At 44.7% G+C, this 15,268-nt stretch overlaps 1 long non-coding RNA gene across 1 annotated transcript in view; it reads right to left on the reverse strand.

Annotated features, from left to right (window-relative positions):
* Positions 1-9,274: 9,274 nt before the first annotated feature.
* The window catches only part of LOC140384816 (uncharacterized), a 1,322,501-nt gene continuing 1,316,507 nt past the window's right edge, over positions 9,275-15,268 (reverse strand). The window contains exons 5-6 of the long non-coding RNA XR_011933146.1: positions 10,805-10,936; positions 9,275-9,361 (exon numbers count right to left, since the gene is read on the reverse strand). This is a non-coding gene — a long non-coding RNA (uncharacterized lncRNA). The remainder of the gene's footprint in view (positions 9,362-10,804; positions 10,937-15,268) is intronic.

A 15,268-nucleotide genomic window follows, 5' to 3' on the forward strand; every position in this document is an offset into this window, starting at 1 on the left:
TTCAACCCTTCCTTCACACACCCCTTCCACCCCCTGACACCACCCTTCCCCTCACCTTCACCCCCCACCTCTCCCTCTCCTCTTCGAAACTGCAATTTTTGGATGATCTGTTGTGGTTAACATGCCATTTAAATATATCTGCCCAATTGTGGTTAAGTATTTCAATGTCTACCATCACTTCCAGAGGAAAATCCCAGGAAGAATTAGTGACTGGGAAGGAACTGGTAGAAATGTTCTCCATGGAGTTTGCACATTCTCCCCGTGTTTGCGTGGGTTTCACCCCCACAATCCAAAGATGTGCAGGCTAGGTGGATTGGCCATGCTAAATTGCCCCTTAATTGGAAAAAATGAATTGGGTACTCTAAATTTATTTTTAAAAAGAAATGTTCTCCAGCCCACTTCTTTCTCCTATCTTGGCTGGGATCTGTGAAAATGGATGACAAAATAGAGAAAATCTAGCTGATATTTTCTACAGTGAGATATGTTTTGAACCTCCACGTATTTGCCTACAAGGAAACATAATATATAATAGAATCAAAAGCAACATCAGGACAGGATGATCTGATGTTTAGCTTTTTCTGCCCAATATCTAAATAAACAATGGCATGTCTCAGAGATAATAACAGAGAAGCCATTGCGGTGCACCAACTACTGGGACATGTCACATGTTGCCACATTAATTCTCGCCTTAGAGAAGGCTCACTGAACAATTCGTCTATCATGAACAGACAAGGGTGGAAATTTAATCCCCCACAAAAGGCAGAACAAGAGAATGAATTATTTAAAATGTGCAACATGACCGTAACCTGCCACAAAAATGCCTACTTCTAGTTTTGCTGCTGTGGGCTTGGAGGCAGCCAGGTCATCCTCAGTGAATTTAATATTTAGGTGATAGCCTCATATTTTGGCCACCATATGAGTTTAAGGCTGCAGGGCAGGGTTTATTGGGACTCGGAAAACCCAGCAGGCTGAAGGGAGGCCGGAGCTGCTGGATTTTCTGAGAACTGGAAAACTGAGATAGCAGGCGTCAGATCTGGAACAGAAAAGGAAATTAAAGGCATGCAGCATCATTAAAATGTGTAAATGATCAGCCACCACTGTCCTGCCTCTCTTAAAACATGGCGACATGGGTACATGTTTAAGATTGTTTACATTTTTATTTCAACCCAACCAGTCTGGGGGCATTAAACACAAACCCTCGACCCCTCACCCCCCACCCCACAACCTAAAAGTTCAACATTGGAAATCAAGGAAAAATACATTTTGCCGCAATAGATTGGTAAACAAACTAATTTTAACCATCCCGGATGTGCAAAACAGTGATTGCCGTTCAGTGAAAGAAAATAATTGCGCGATTCTCCGGAAAGATTCCTAAGTGTGATAGAGAGCAGGAATTGCCGCAAGCATCCCGGCGCTCTGACCAATGAGGCCGGCAACGCGATTCAACATTAATTGGTCCACTTAATGAGGCCCCACGGGCTTCTCACCTGTTTTTGAAAACTCACCACTATTCTTAGAAGTCCCCCTATACCAAAAAGGGCCGATATTCTAAATGATGAACAGGGATTCTCACTCCCCGACTCCGATGCAAGCTTCAGTGGGTGCTATTCAGGTCAAACTATGTTTTCAAGTTATCCCCCGGTATAACCCATACCTTCACCGAAGATTTCATCTACTTACCACTTAGTAGCATCGATCCTGGGTCCCGCATTGCTAAGTAAAGTAGACTTTGGAACAACCACTATTTCAGGTTAAATTAAGTTATTTTATTATTATATTTTTTCTTTTAAAAGCTGCAATTACTGTCTTTACAGAAAGGAAAAAGATCTTGCTTCTGGATCCTTCTGGTTGGTTGAAGGGACTTTCAGGCCCAACTTGACAATCAATCTTCTTTTTAAAGTCTGGTCTTCTTTAGATGTATTCGCTGATGAGCTCGGTTGCTGTGTCCTATCTTTCCCATGTACAGAGCTGTGAGAGCTGACTCTGCTGACTGTTTCTGAGCTGACTAGACCAACTTTTTAAATTCTAGTCTTCCTTAGATGTATTAGCTATTTTAGCTCATCTGCTTTGCCCTGTCTCTTTCCCATGGCCGAGCTGACTGTAATCTGACTCTGCTTGCTTCTCTTGTTCCTTCTCTGCTTCTCTCTCTCTCCCTCTGAGTTCTGGTTCTCGTTCTGGCTGCTATCCCCTTTCTTCGGGTTTATATATTTTTCTAACAGTTATCTAGTTTTTATTACTTTATTGTAAAGTAACATTTTTCACTTTGATTGTAAAAAGTATCTTTGATCTAAACCTTCTAATCCAACTAAGTATTCATTTTGTCATGACTTCATCTCATTGACCTGATTACATTGTTTCCTTTGTGATGTTCAAAATGCTTTGACTTCAAGAGGTGTTACTTTTGGTTTGGTTCCTGTCATTTCTATAGTTTTATTTTCCAATTGTGTCCTCAGCTCATAATTTTGACTTTGATTTTGGCTTTGAATTATGTTTCTCGTAGACTGATAGTCTCCAGATTTCTTTAATTTACCTGATATTAGCAAATTTTCACACCTAGAATTATCACCAAATTCAACTGAACCTCAACCATTCTTTTCCAACTGCTCACTAAGATAGTTACTTTCAATGAAGGTGTGAGCCATTGTTTTTGGCTTCATTCAAAATCCTGTTTGTCTTGTTTGCTACGCCTGCTTAACCAAGGATATCTGCATTTTACAATCCTTCCCTGGCAGCTGCTATTAACCCTTCATGGAATATTTCCCTGTATCCTCTCATGTTTCTCTCAGACCAGATATTGCCAGACTTCCATGTTTCAAATGACACATCTTTCCATATTTTCAATAACACACCGCAAATGAAAGCTCACCAACCAATTCACTGGCATCGTGCTCACCAACCCCCCACTAACAAGTTCGAGCAGCACTTACACAGCCAACCCCAGCCAGTTCACAACAATGGCGCCCAGGAGACTGACTCCAAGATTCAGAGATACAGATCTGGCCAGGCTCCTAGACACAGTGGAGGCGAGGATCCCAGATAGTCAGCTACAGGGCAGCCAATGTTGCCTGGGACCAGGTGGCAGCGGCTGTGGGTGCCTGGGGTGTGACCAGGAGGACAAGCCTCCAGTGCCGGAAAAGGTCCATGACCTACACCGGGCAGCACGTGAGTAGACACTGATGCCACCACTACCACCCCCACCCCCAGCCTCCTGCCAAGAGACCTTTCCACCCCCACGCGAGCATCCACTCTTCCTCCGCACCCCTCTCCCTTCAACCTCCTTCAATCCTCCCTTCATTCCCCCTCTCCCTCCAACCCTTCCTTCACATACCCCTCCCACCCGCGTGTGCCTAATGATGCCCGTTCTTCAGGTAAAGCTGTCACACAATCGCCGAGCGAGGGCTCTGATTGGCGGTGGGGTGCCAGACTTAAGAGTACTCAGCTCCTGTGAGGTACGGCCCGTGGAGGTGACTAGGATGACCGAGGGCAGGGTAGTCACCAATGCGGAGGCTGGTGGATGCCGTAATGGTGAGGAACCACCGGGCTCCATTAAGAGGACCTGTCAAACGTGAGTTGTTATTGCCTTACTGACTGACCCATCCCTCCCACTGACCACATGTTCATTCTCTGCATGTCCTCCAGCCAACGAGGTTGATTAGATGGCGCCGGACCAGCAGGAGCTGGAGTACCAGCCCAGGAAGGAACTGGAGGATCAGTCGGAGCCTGCAGGACAGGTGGCAGCGGCAAGGGTCCGGCAAGCCCGGAGGGCCAGGGAGGCCTTCATACTTGCCCGCTTCACATAGGACATGCCTACAAACGCCGACCGGTTGCATCGTAAATTGTTTGGTGCCTGGTGTGGTTCTCGATTTACGCCTCTTCCCCTATTCATCAGCCTCATTTCGCTCGACTGAGCGTGCAACAAGGCCAGAGAATCATACCCTCCATCTCAGGACTGGAGAATTCCATCGCATATCTTTCTCATCATTAAGGTCATCTACTTCCATTTCTAATGTGACCTATATATGCTCCACCTCAACCTATTGGCTGTTTAAACTCTCATCATGCCTTTGACATCTGCAGACTGAAGTATTCCAATGCTCTGTTTGTTGGCATCCCATCATCCATGCTCTTGAAACCTCAGCTCATGTAAAATTCTAATCTGTGCCCTTTTTCTATCCTGCTTGAAATTCTGCTCATTGTCATGGGAGTGTCTCTTTAAGAAAGGTTTAGTCTATTATCATGTGACTTGTAGCACATTGGGCTGTGGCTGTCAGGTGAAAGGTTTCAGTTTCAGTTTGACTGCTTTGGACTGCAGAAGGAGAAATAAGTTCTCTGTTTTCATTTTAAAAGCTGTTCCAGTAAAAAGCACATTGGTTGGCTAACTGCCTTGGTAACTTTAAAGATATATTTGCTTTCCGGAAGGAGTTTGAAACTGCTGTTTGGAACTGGGTCAGAATCTCAGGAAAAGGACTGGTCCCATTCAAGTGAGGATACAGTGTGCTGGGCCATGCCCTTGAAAAGTGGTTTTGGTTTAATTGGATTTTGTTACTGAATTGGAACAGCTAAGGAGGAATTCATTAAGTGTTATGTACATAGATTACTGTAGCTGTGTGGTGTCTTTAAGTTTGTAATTGATAAAAATTCTTGCCGTGTTTTTATATATATATGTTAACCACATTCTTGGAATCAACCTTGTTTTGATTAAAGTGTCTAGGAAGTCTGATGAATCACACCTGCAGTGAAGGCTTTTGTGCTCATCCTATCCAAATTCAACATAAAGGTTGTAGATCAGGTGAACTTCATAATGCACTTTGCAGTTTCTAGGACCTGGCCTGTAACCGAATTGGGGGCTTGTCTGGGATAAAAGTCTATCTTTGTGATTGGGTTGGCTTAATGAACTTATAGACATGAGGGATTGGCATATTTGTGTTTGCTTTTCAGGTGTTGTATTCAAGTTTAAATAGGGCATGTGGTGTGGCTCTTTCAGAGGCTCAGAGGTTTTTGGGGGCGGAGAAGGTCACGCGCAGTACCTTATAAACTGAGACTTAAACAAGGCTTTTAGAATTGGCAAAAAACATTGCAGTTAACATTGCCTGACAAAGTACGTAAAGAAGAGGTAATTGCGGCGATAGCTGAGCATTTAAAATTGCTTGAGACACAGTCAGAATCATTGGAAATGGCAAGAATTCAGTTGCCGATGAAACAGCTTGAACATGAAAAAGGATTAAAGCAGCTTGAATTTGAAATGAGGGAGAAGGAAAGAATAGTCTTAGCAGAACAAAAAGCAAGAGAAAGGGAGGAACAAAATGAACAAGAAATGAAGGTTGTAGGTCAGGTGAACTTCATAATACACTTTGGAGTTTCTAAGCCCTGGCCCATAACATCATCCATCACTTTTGTTCTTTCTGCGCTACCCTTCTTCCGGTCACCTAATGCATTTCTCTTCATGGTCTTGTCCATCCCCATTTCTTTAACTTACTCCTGCCCCAAAGCATTCCCCACAATCTCTGTGTTCCTTTGATTCTGTGTACTTCCTCAAACCAATGCCTCACTACTAGCAGCTGTTACTTCAGCTACCTTGGTCACAGACTTTGGAAGTCTCTCGCTGACTTACACTGTGTATTCATCTCCCACTCCTGCTTTAAGAACCTCCTTTAAAATACACCTCTCTGACCACGTTTTTGGTCACCCTTCTAATATCTCGTTGTTTGGCGAAGAATCTACTTTTGACTGAATATGCGAATGTCAAGTACCTTGGGAGGTATTTCAACATTATGTACACTAGGGACGGGATTCCTTGACCGTGCTGCCTGCCGACCGGAAATTTCTGCCCGAGGTCAACGGACCTTTACATGGCCCCCGTCTCGAGGTGACCTTGAGGCGAGCGTAGTCGAAGAATCCAGCCCGATATAAATGCATACTGTTGTTGTGGAAAAAACTTTTAATATGATCTCTCTTCTGCTATTCACGCTCATTTAGATCCACCAGTTATTACACATACAAATTACATGTACAAAAGTGGCTGCAGAACATAGGATGAATTTTAATATTGCAACAAAACAACACCAGACTGAAGAGATTTCTACGTCCTTCTCTATAAATATTAAAGTCCTTTACCTGGACCTGTAATTAATCAAAGCTGCGCCAGTGATACACAGCTATGAGCTATTTATTTGCTAAATAAAAGATAAAACAATAGGATTCTTCTATTTATTTGTGCTCTGTTATGTGTGCTGTATATTTGCATATTTATACAATCATCGGATGTGAATTACTTAATTTATGTCGAATCTTAAATATTACTGTGTTCGCTCTTGATATTTTTGTGCATTGTTATACATTTTCATGCGTCTCAGACTATGATACTCACACAATGGCTATATATTTTTTCCTTTTAGGTAATTCAGGCACAGTAGCACCAGGCATGCATGTACTAACATTTGAGACCACAAAGAATTTGGATGTAGCTTTAACTCTGCCCCCTAAATCATTTTCAAGTTCAACCACATCATTCTGGGAAAGCAGTAAGTGGAGGTTTCTACTTCCTTTTGCAGCAGGAGACACAAGGGAAAATAAAACCGAAATTCCCCCAGGTTATTCTTATGTGCCTCTTTGCAGCTGTAGGAGCTGGAGAGCAAGAGGCCCATATTTCAGATGCAGGTGTGTGTGCGAGGGAGAAAATGTAGAAGAAAGGTGCATGTCTTTACAGGAGGGTAATCAGGTGAAGAGACATTACAATACAGTGCAAATTTCTCCTGGCCAGTGGAGTAAGTGGAGTGATCATCGTGACAAGCAGTTCTTATGCAACTTCATTTGGGTGTCCGAAATACTTTATTTGACATAGCGAGAATTATGAGCACCAATCAATTCATTTCCCAACAAAATGACATTAACAAGCAGCAGCAGATCCAGGAATTTAAAAAAAAATTTTATGGAATCTGTCAGTTACTTTTACAGCATTGAAATAACCGATGGAGCAATTTTCTGAGCGAGTATATTCCGTTCTTCCATTTACAAACATCATAAATTGCTGAAAAGTTGTTTAGGTTCAAATATACGAATGCTGGAACTTTTACCTAATGATTAGTGAGGTCAAGAGGAAAGCTGAAGCGGCAAGCTACAGATGTGCTCCCCTGTCCCTCTTATGATCTTATTGCAGGTGGATGAATTACAAATGCCAGTCAGACTTCATTCCAGCTGTTTAAATATGAGTTATGTATGCTCATTCTGCATTCGGGCAGAATTGCAGCTTAAAGTTACCAACATCTTAACAAGGCTTCAGCCGAAATAAGCCCAATGCAATGTAGCTCTCCGATGTTTGTATAATTACTTACATTCATGATGGACTGCAGGATGGGCATGCCCAAAGTCTCAAGACTCCACTGCTTGTAAGTGAAGCTTCCCCATAACTGAATCAAACAAATGCTGGTGTGAATGCTCAGTCTGCTGCTAAAGAGGCCTTGCACTCTCATCTTGTTTTAACATTGTAGGACACCAGATAGACTGAACTTTACACTAGGCTTCATTGCCTTCCTTCTTGCCCAGAGGTCCTCTCCCACGCAGTTAAGTGGGCATTCTGAGGGACTGTTCCAGTAAAACAAAACTGTACGTTCATGAAAAAACACACAGCATCCTTCTGGGCAGGAAATTAGCTATTTTTAGAGATGGCTCACACATGCACCTTTTCTGCAGATGGTTGACCAGATGCTATTTTCATACATTAATTAGTGAATTCATTCTGCATGGAGTATTGTTGAAACTATATGTGTGTGATTCATTATGAATGAGTTGTTGCATACAAGCAAATGTTTACATCTGTGCAGGATGGAGCAGAGTACTACAATTGCAATACAGCTGTTCAAAGTACATCAAACAACAGGACACATGTTTAGGGACAAGATTAAGTTTATCCATTTTATCTTCATTGATAGTAATGTGACATACAATATTCTTGTTTTAATGAGAACTTCCTCATGGGATCTGGGTGGGCATGCGGTTACAATCCAGAAAATCAGCTCGTGGCACTATTCCCGCCGGAAATCTGCTGACTGCCATTTTAACTCCAGAGCTCACTTAGGTGGCAAAAGCACTTGTCAAAAACAAACAAATGTCTCATCAATAAATTGAAGTTGGGTGCTATGACATTATTAGGTACCCAACATGATTTTAATTGCACGCAGAATTCCAATCCGACCAGGTTTCATTTTTGAAACTGGCTGACATGACTGGAACCTGGATTTAAAGGGGCACTCAGGTGCCGGCACTCAGAACATCAGGATCTGTGTTCTATTGTGAATACTGAACCTCCAAGAAAGAATTTAGTTTTCAATTTTCCCCTTTCATATTTTCTTCCCTGTTACTCTAAATGAGCACTCACAGCAGGTGGGCCTACTTGGACACAGCGAATAAGGGGAACAGCTCCATAGGCCATGAGTTCTGGAATATTTAGCAGTGGTTGGCGTCCCTTTGCCTTAGGACAAAATAGATTGCACTCATGTAGCTTCCAGGGCCCCAGAAATTGAGCCAGCAACTCTTGTCAATAGGAGGAGCTTCAAATCTGCTAATTTTCAACTGGTGTGTACCAGTTATAAAAGTTTCTAAGTTGCATCCAGGAGTATTGGGGGTGGCTGATAGTTTCTAGGCATGCTCTCTCTCCTGATGGTTTGTAACACCTGCTCACAACCTGGGCATGTCTGAAGAACAGAGGTATAATCAGAACAATGCGGCCACTCTGAGCATACTACTGATTTGTTGAAGCAAAGTTTCAGATGCCTTGATCACTCTGAGGGCTCACTGCAAACATGCCGAGGCAGAGGGAGCCATATCATTGCAATTTGCTATATTCTGAAGAAACCACAAGAAGAAAGCATTTTTCACTCAAGGCACAATGGGATGAAGATGAGAGAGGAACATAGCATAATGCTTTGCAATGAATAGGTTCAGAGAGCAGATGGTAAAACAACAATTTCAGTGATCTACACAAATCCCTCAACTGAAAACTGATCAATAAAATGCTTGGATTTAATTGCTCTTGTTACCCCATCGCTACTTCCTGCATACTGTATTAAAGAACATTGAAACCATTCATGCAATCTCCACATTAGTTATAGGCTCAAGTGTCAACAGTAACAAAAACGATTCTAAGCACAATACTGTGGTGAATATTTTTGACAACCAAGTGATCAATCAATTTTTCATTAAAGGTTCACTTGCTGCTACTCTGAAAATAATCTACTCCAATGGCTTTCAAAACCAGAGCGGATGGAAAATCACTGTTACCTCATCATGATCAGAAACCTCTGGAAGTTAGAGTCTCTTCGAGCCCGCTGGTGGATCCGGGCACTTCAGCTACTGTTGGGGCAGGCTGGATGTGATGAAAGAAAGGAAGCTGCACTGTAGTCAAAGGTTGTTAAGCGAGATGGAGAAATTTAGCAACCTCTGTCAGTTTATTGAAGTACCACCTGCACTGCATCCCACTCCTGAGAATGATGTTTCTTGAGCTGATGACCTCAGAAATCTCTCTCAACTCCTGGTGCAATTTAATCTTCACTTCACTGACTGGGAAAATAGATGGGATTCGCAGTGTCAGACTGTCAAGTGGGAAATCTATCCATGAAATTTTAATGAAGTCCAGAACTTAAAATACCCAAGGCCTCTTGAATGATACAGCAAATTATTTTTGACTCACGCTAATGCTCACCCACTCCAAACCTGCCTGGATTTAACATTGGAGTTCAAAGTATTTATTACAAAGAAATCCTTTATCGCATTTCTTTAATTTTTGATCATTATTGTCCAACCAGAAAAAGTTGTCTTCATATGGTTTACAAAATAATTATTTTTGGCCAGAGTTCAATGCCAATTCAACAGGTAACATTTTTATCCTGCTCTGTGAGATAAATTAAATTTTATGCCTATGTGGCAATACAAATGGAATTGTAACATAATCTATAGCTCAAATAGAACAGCTGTTTAAAAATAAAATTTTATATATCCTTGAAATTCCTGCCAGGGAAAGCATCTGAGCCAACATAGACTGTCTGAGTTTGATCATCAACTCACTCACTCTGTGCTTCACATAAGATTCATGACCTGATTGTTTAAGGATGCAAGGCTTGCAAGCATAGAGGTCCGGTTTTCATCTGTAAAGTATGAATCATGATTCAGACCATGTCTCAACATTTTGATCCCATTTCCTGCCTGGGAATTCCTGCTGTTTTTGTTCCAGATTTTTATTGAATTCAAATTTCATCATCTGCAATGGCGGGATTTGAACCTCGGTCTCTGGCATTACTCTGGGTCTCTGGTTTACCAGTCCAGTGACATTACCACTATGCCACTGCCTCCCATACACAAATGTCGGCATTCCAGTCCTCACGCCTCAACATCACCATGACCCCTCCATAACCCCCATGCCCCCTCCATACCCACTTGCCTCCTCCATACACACCTGCTTCTTCCATTCCCCATGTTCTCACTCACCAGTATGCACCATGGATAGAAATCATGAGCCCTATAATAACATTGAGAAGTTTTTGAGATGCTCATGAAGCTGTCAAAATAAACCAACATTTTAAAAAAGCCTTCTCAGGAGCTTATAAAACTGCCAATCAAATACACAGCCATTCAAACTCCACTTGTAAACAAAACATAAGTGGCCTTAAAACTGTCAAAATAAACACATAGTCATTCAAAAACAGTCATAGTCCTCTCAGCAGCTTAAATAAAGACAAAGCCCACAGTCCCCTTATCAGCTGTATCAACAGTGCCTGTTGAACTGTATTCAATAGTGAGATCTGTAGCTCACCAAGCATTCAAAATGAGAGTCCATTGTACAACTGTGCCAATCAATCCACCAGAGCCGAATACATCAAAGACTTGAAATAGGGAAACAGATGGCCATCTGTTCATTATTTCAAAGGTTGAAAAGTTGGCTGACCTGTCAATCAATTAAAAGCACAGGGTGTAATTGATACAGTAAAATCTTAACCACAGTAATGTTCAAGGCAGAAGAGCCCTTCATCCAATGGATAATGAATTCTAACGAACATAGAACATACCGTGCAGAAGGAGGCCATTCGGCCCATCGAATCTGCACCTAACCACTTAAGCCCTCATTTCCACCCTATCCCCGTAACCCAATAACCCCTCCTAACCTTTTTTTTTTGGTCACTAAGGGCAATTTATCATGGCCAATCCACCTAACTTGCACGTCTTTGGACTGTGGGAGGAGACCGGAGCACCCGGAGGAAACCCACGCAGACATGGGGAGAACGTGCAGAGTCCGCACAGACAGTGACCCAGCGGTGAATCGAACCTGGGACCCTGGCGCTGTTTTCCACTTTCACAGTGCTGGTCAATTTAATGGTCACGTACCTTTTTGAAATGAAACATGTTAAAAATTACTGTATTAAAAACATATTTAACTTATACACTGGTGGACTATGATGTGAAGTTAGCAACACCTTATAAATTATAATCTAAACGCGGAATATTTGGCTAATGGTAAAGTTCTTGGAAGTGTGGATGAGCAGAGGGATCTAGGTGTCCATGTACATAGATCCCTGAAAGTTGCCACCCAGGTTGATAGGGTGGTGAAGAAGGCCTATGGAGTGTTGGCCTTTATTGGTAGAGGGATTGAGTTCCGGAGTCAGGAGGTCATGTTGCAGCTGTACAGAACTCTGGTACAGCCGCATTTGGAGTATTGCGTACAGTTCTGGTCACCGCATTATAGGAAGGACGTGGAGGCTTTGGAGCGGGTGCAGAGGAGATTTACCAGGATGTTGCCTGGTATGGAGGGAAAATCTTATGAGGAAAGGCTGATGGACTTGAGGTTGTTTTCGTTGGAGAGAAGAAGGTTAAGAGGAGACTTATTAGAGGCATACAAAATGATCAGGGGGTTGGATAGGGTGGACAGTGAGAGCCTTCTCCCGCGGATGGAAATGGCTGGCACGAGGGGACATAACTTTAAACTGAGGGGTAATAGATATAGGACAGAGGTCAGAGGTAGGTTCTTTACGCAAAGAGTAGTGAGGCCGTGGAATGCCCTACCTGCTACAGTAGTGAACTCGCCAACATTGAGGGCATTTAAAAGTTTATTGGATAAACATATGGATGATAATGGTATAGTGTAGGTTAGATGGCTTTTTGTTTCGGTGCAACATCGTGGGCCGAAGGGCCTGTACTGCGCTGTATTGTTCTATGTTCAATGTTCTATGTAAACCATTCTGAATCTAGATTAGTGCTCACCATAGTTCGTGATGCTTCTAAGGTGCTGTGAACCACCTCACTTGCCAAAATGGGACAGACTCCTTTGACAATAGTGGCGGGGGGGTGGTCTAAAATGCCAAAACCCGCAATGGAGCTGGCAAGGTTGGCAGTGCTGTATGCTATTTTTTTACTCGCACCCTTATCCTGCATCTCTTAAAAATAGTCAGCGATAGGAAGGGAGTGAAAATTCCATAATAGGGTCCCACTCACAACATTTAAAGAGCACTGGCCCCATTTAACATTGACAGAAGAATCAAAATCCAGCCCAGAATGTGGAAGAATGTCATTACACATTTAAAACATACCTTCTTTACCTTGCTTCGTTCTTCTCACAGGCCACTTCATGCCCAATTGTCCGGCTTGCTGCTTCCCTGTGCAATCCTTCCATCCTCTGCTTCCCTGCCCAATCCTTCCATTCTCTGTTTCCCTGTCCAATCCTTCCATCCTCTGCTTCCATGCCCAATCCTTCCATCCTCTGCTTCCCTGTCCAATCCTTCCATCCTCTGCTTCCCTGTCCAATCCTTCCATCCTCTGCTTCCATGCCCAATCCTTCCATCCTCTGCTTCCCTGTCCAATCCTTCCATCCTCTGCTTCCCTGTCCAATCCTTCCATCCTCTGCTTCCCTGCCCAATCCTTCCATCATCTGCTTCCCTGCCCAATCCTTCCATCCTCTGCTTCCATGCCCAATCCTTCCATCCTCTGCTTCCCTGCCCAATCCTTCCATCCTCTGCTTCCATGCCCAATCCTTCCATCCTCTGCTTCCCTGCCCAATCCTTCCATCCTCTGCTTCCATGCCCAATCCTTCCATCCTCTGCTTCCCTGCACAATCCTTCCATACACTGCTTGCCTGCCCAATCTTTCCATCCCCTGCTTCCCAGCCCGACTTTGCATTCGCCACTTCCCTGCGCAACTTTCCTGCTCTCTGCTTCCCTGTCTGACTCTCCCGCTTGCCGCTACCCTGCCCGACTCTTCCGTTCGTCATCTTCCTACCCGACTCTCACCTCACCTCTTCTCTGCCGAACTCCCTCACTAAGCTCCCTGCCCGATTCTTCCACCCATTGCTTCCCTGCCCAACTAGCCCGCTAACTGCATCCCTGCCCAACTCTCCCACCCGTTGCTTCTCTGCCCAACTCCTCCGCTCACTGCTCTGCTGCCCGATTCTTCCACCCACTGCTTCCCTGATAAACTAACCCACTCACTGTTTCCTTGCCTGATCTCTCGCTCACTGCATCCCAGCTCAACCCTCCCATCCACCGCTTCTCTGCCCAACTATCCCGCTCGCTGCTTTTCTGCCTGACTCTTCCACTCGCCACTTCTTTACCCGACTATCCTGCTCGCTGCTTCGCTGCCCGATTCTCCCACTCGCCACTTCCCTGCTTGACTCACCTGGAACTGCCGAGGGAACCACATCCACTTCCAGTGTGCCAGGTTGCCACGGTCAAGGTGCCAAGCTGGCATTTTCTGCGTGCGCACGATCGAGCCGATGTTGCCTGGCACTGCGAGTTCCGGGAAACACGCGGATAAATGCGCTCGCTTGGGAATTTTGTTCCCTTTTGGGAAGATCGTGCCCTAAGTGTTGACGCCGGGGCAGGATAGTTGGACTTCTAGGACAGCAAAATGGGTGCAGCACCTGGACCAATTCAACGCCCATTAAGGGACTAGCACCAGCGCCAGGTGGAACGCAATCGATTCCAATCTATCTTGTCTTGTGTCTTGCAGGACCTGCTGGTAATGGGGCAGGCCCTTTGGGTGTCCTCCGCCCCTGTCCGCAGCCACACCTACAGCCAGAGCCCCAGGTGCCGACCAGCGAAGAGGACACTTACACGGATGGGAAGCCATAGCCCCGAGACCCAGGACACTCCATAGCTCGAGTCTGAGAATGACACGGATTTCCCATCACAGTTATCTCCAACACCGTCCATCATCCCAGAGACACTCACCTTAGTTGGGCACTTCAGTGAAGAGGCTCCTAGGACACTATCTGGTGCACACCACATACATGCTGCAGTACAACAGGTGGAGGTAGGAATGCCTGAGGGGATGGACATTCGGAGACATCCCCAGGGACTAGCTGCCATCCAGACAAGTTTTGGGCTTCTGGAATGGACAGTCCCTCCAATTGTGGCGATGTAGTCGCAGAGCCAGGGGCTGCATGAGGGGTTGTTGGCGAGCATCTAGCACCTACAAGCGCAGGTGGAGGAGTCCAAATTTGTGCAGGAGCAGGAGGTGGTGCCGTCCATATGTGTCACCCAGGCCAATATCGCACGGGTGGCGTCTGAGGTGGAAGCTTTGGGGGTGGGGATTTTGGCCACGGATCAACATGTCAAAGGTCTGAGACAATCTGTGCAGGCGATGGCCAAGGCTCAGGATATGGCTGCCCACTCACAAACAGCCATGTGCCAAAGCCACCTGGACACTGTAGCGGCGCTCCTGCGTGTGTCCCTGTCTCAGCCGGCCAATGCTGAGTGCATCAGCGGCATTGCCCAGGCGCTGGCCAACGTGCCGTAGACACAGAGGGAGGTGGCCCAGTCCCAGAGGGAGATGATGTGGCAGGCAGGCGAGTTTTGAACAGTTTTCTCACAGATTTAAAATTAAAGGCTCAAACTTGTAATTTTGCCACATTGCAGTCATCAATGATCAGGGGTCAAATTGTATTTGGCATAAAAAACGATGAAGTGCGCGAAAGTCTTTTGAGGGAGAATGAGCTCCAGCTTGAAGACGCAATAAATATTTGCCATGCCATGCCAACAAGTTAGCTGCGCAGCAAGCCATCATGTTAAACGTGAGGGGCGGGATTCTCCGTTGACCGACGCCGCAATCGGGAATGGGATTGGGCAGAGAATAGCTTCTAATGCCAAATTCATGGCAGGTGCCGGTTTGATGCCAAATCGCGATTCCCCGTCAGCTTGAAAACGGCATCAATGCGATGCACGCTGCGCGTACATTAAACACCGTTTGCATATCATTAGGGGTCCACCCACAATTCTCCGCCTCCATGGGC

This window comes from Scyliorhinus torazame, chromosome 10, assembly GCF_047496885.1.
Source record: "Scyliorhinus torazame isolate Kashiwa2021f chromosome 10, sScyTor2.1, whole genome shotgun sequence".
NCBI classification, from domain to species: Eukaryota; Metazoa; Chordata; class Chondrichthyes; order Carcharhiniformes; family Scyliorhinidae; genus Scyliorhinus; species Scyliorhinus torazame.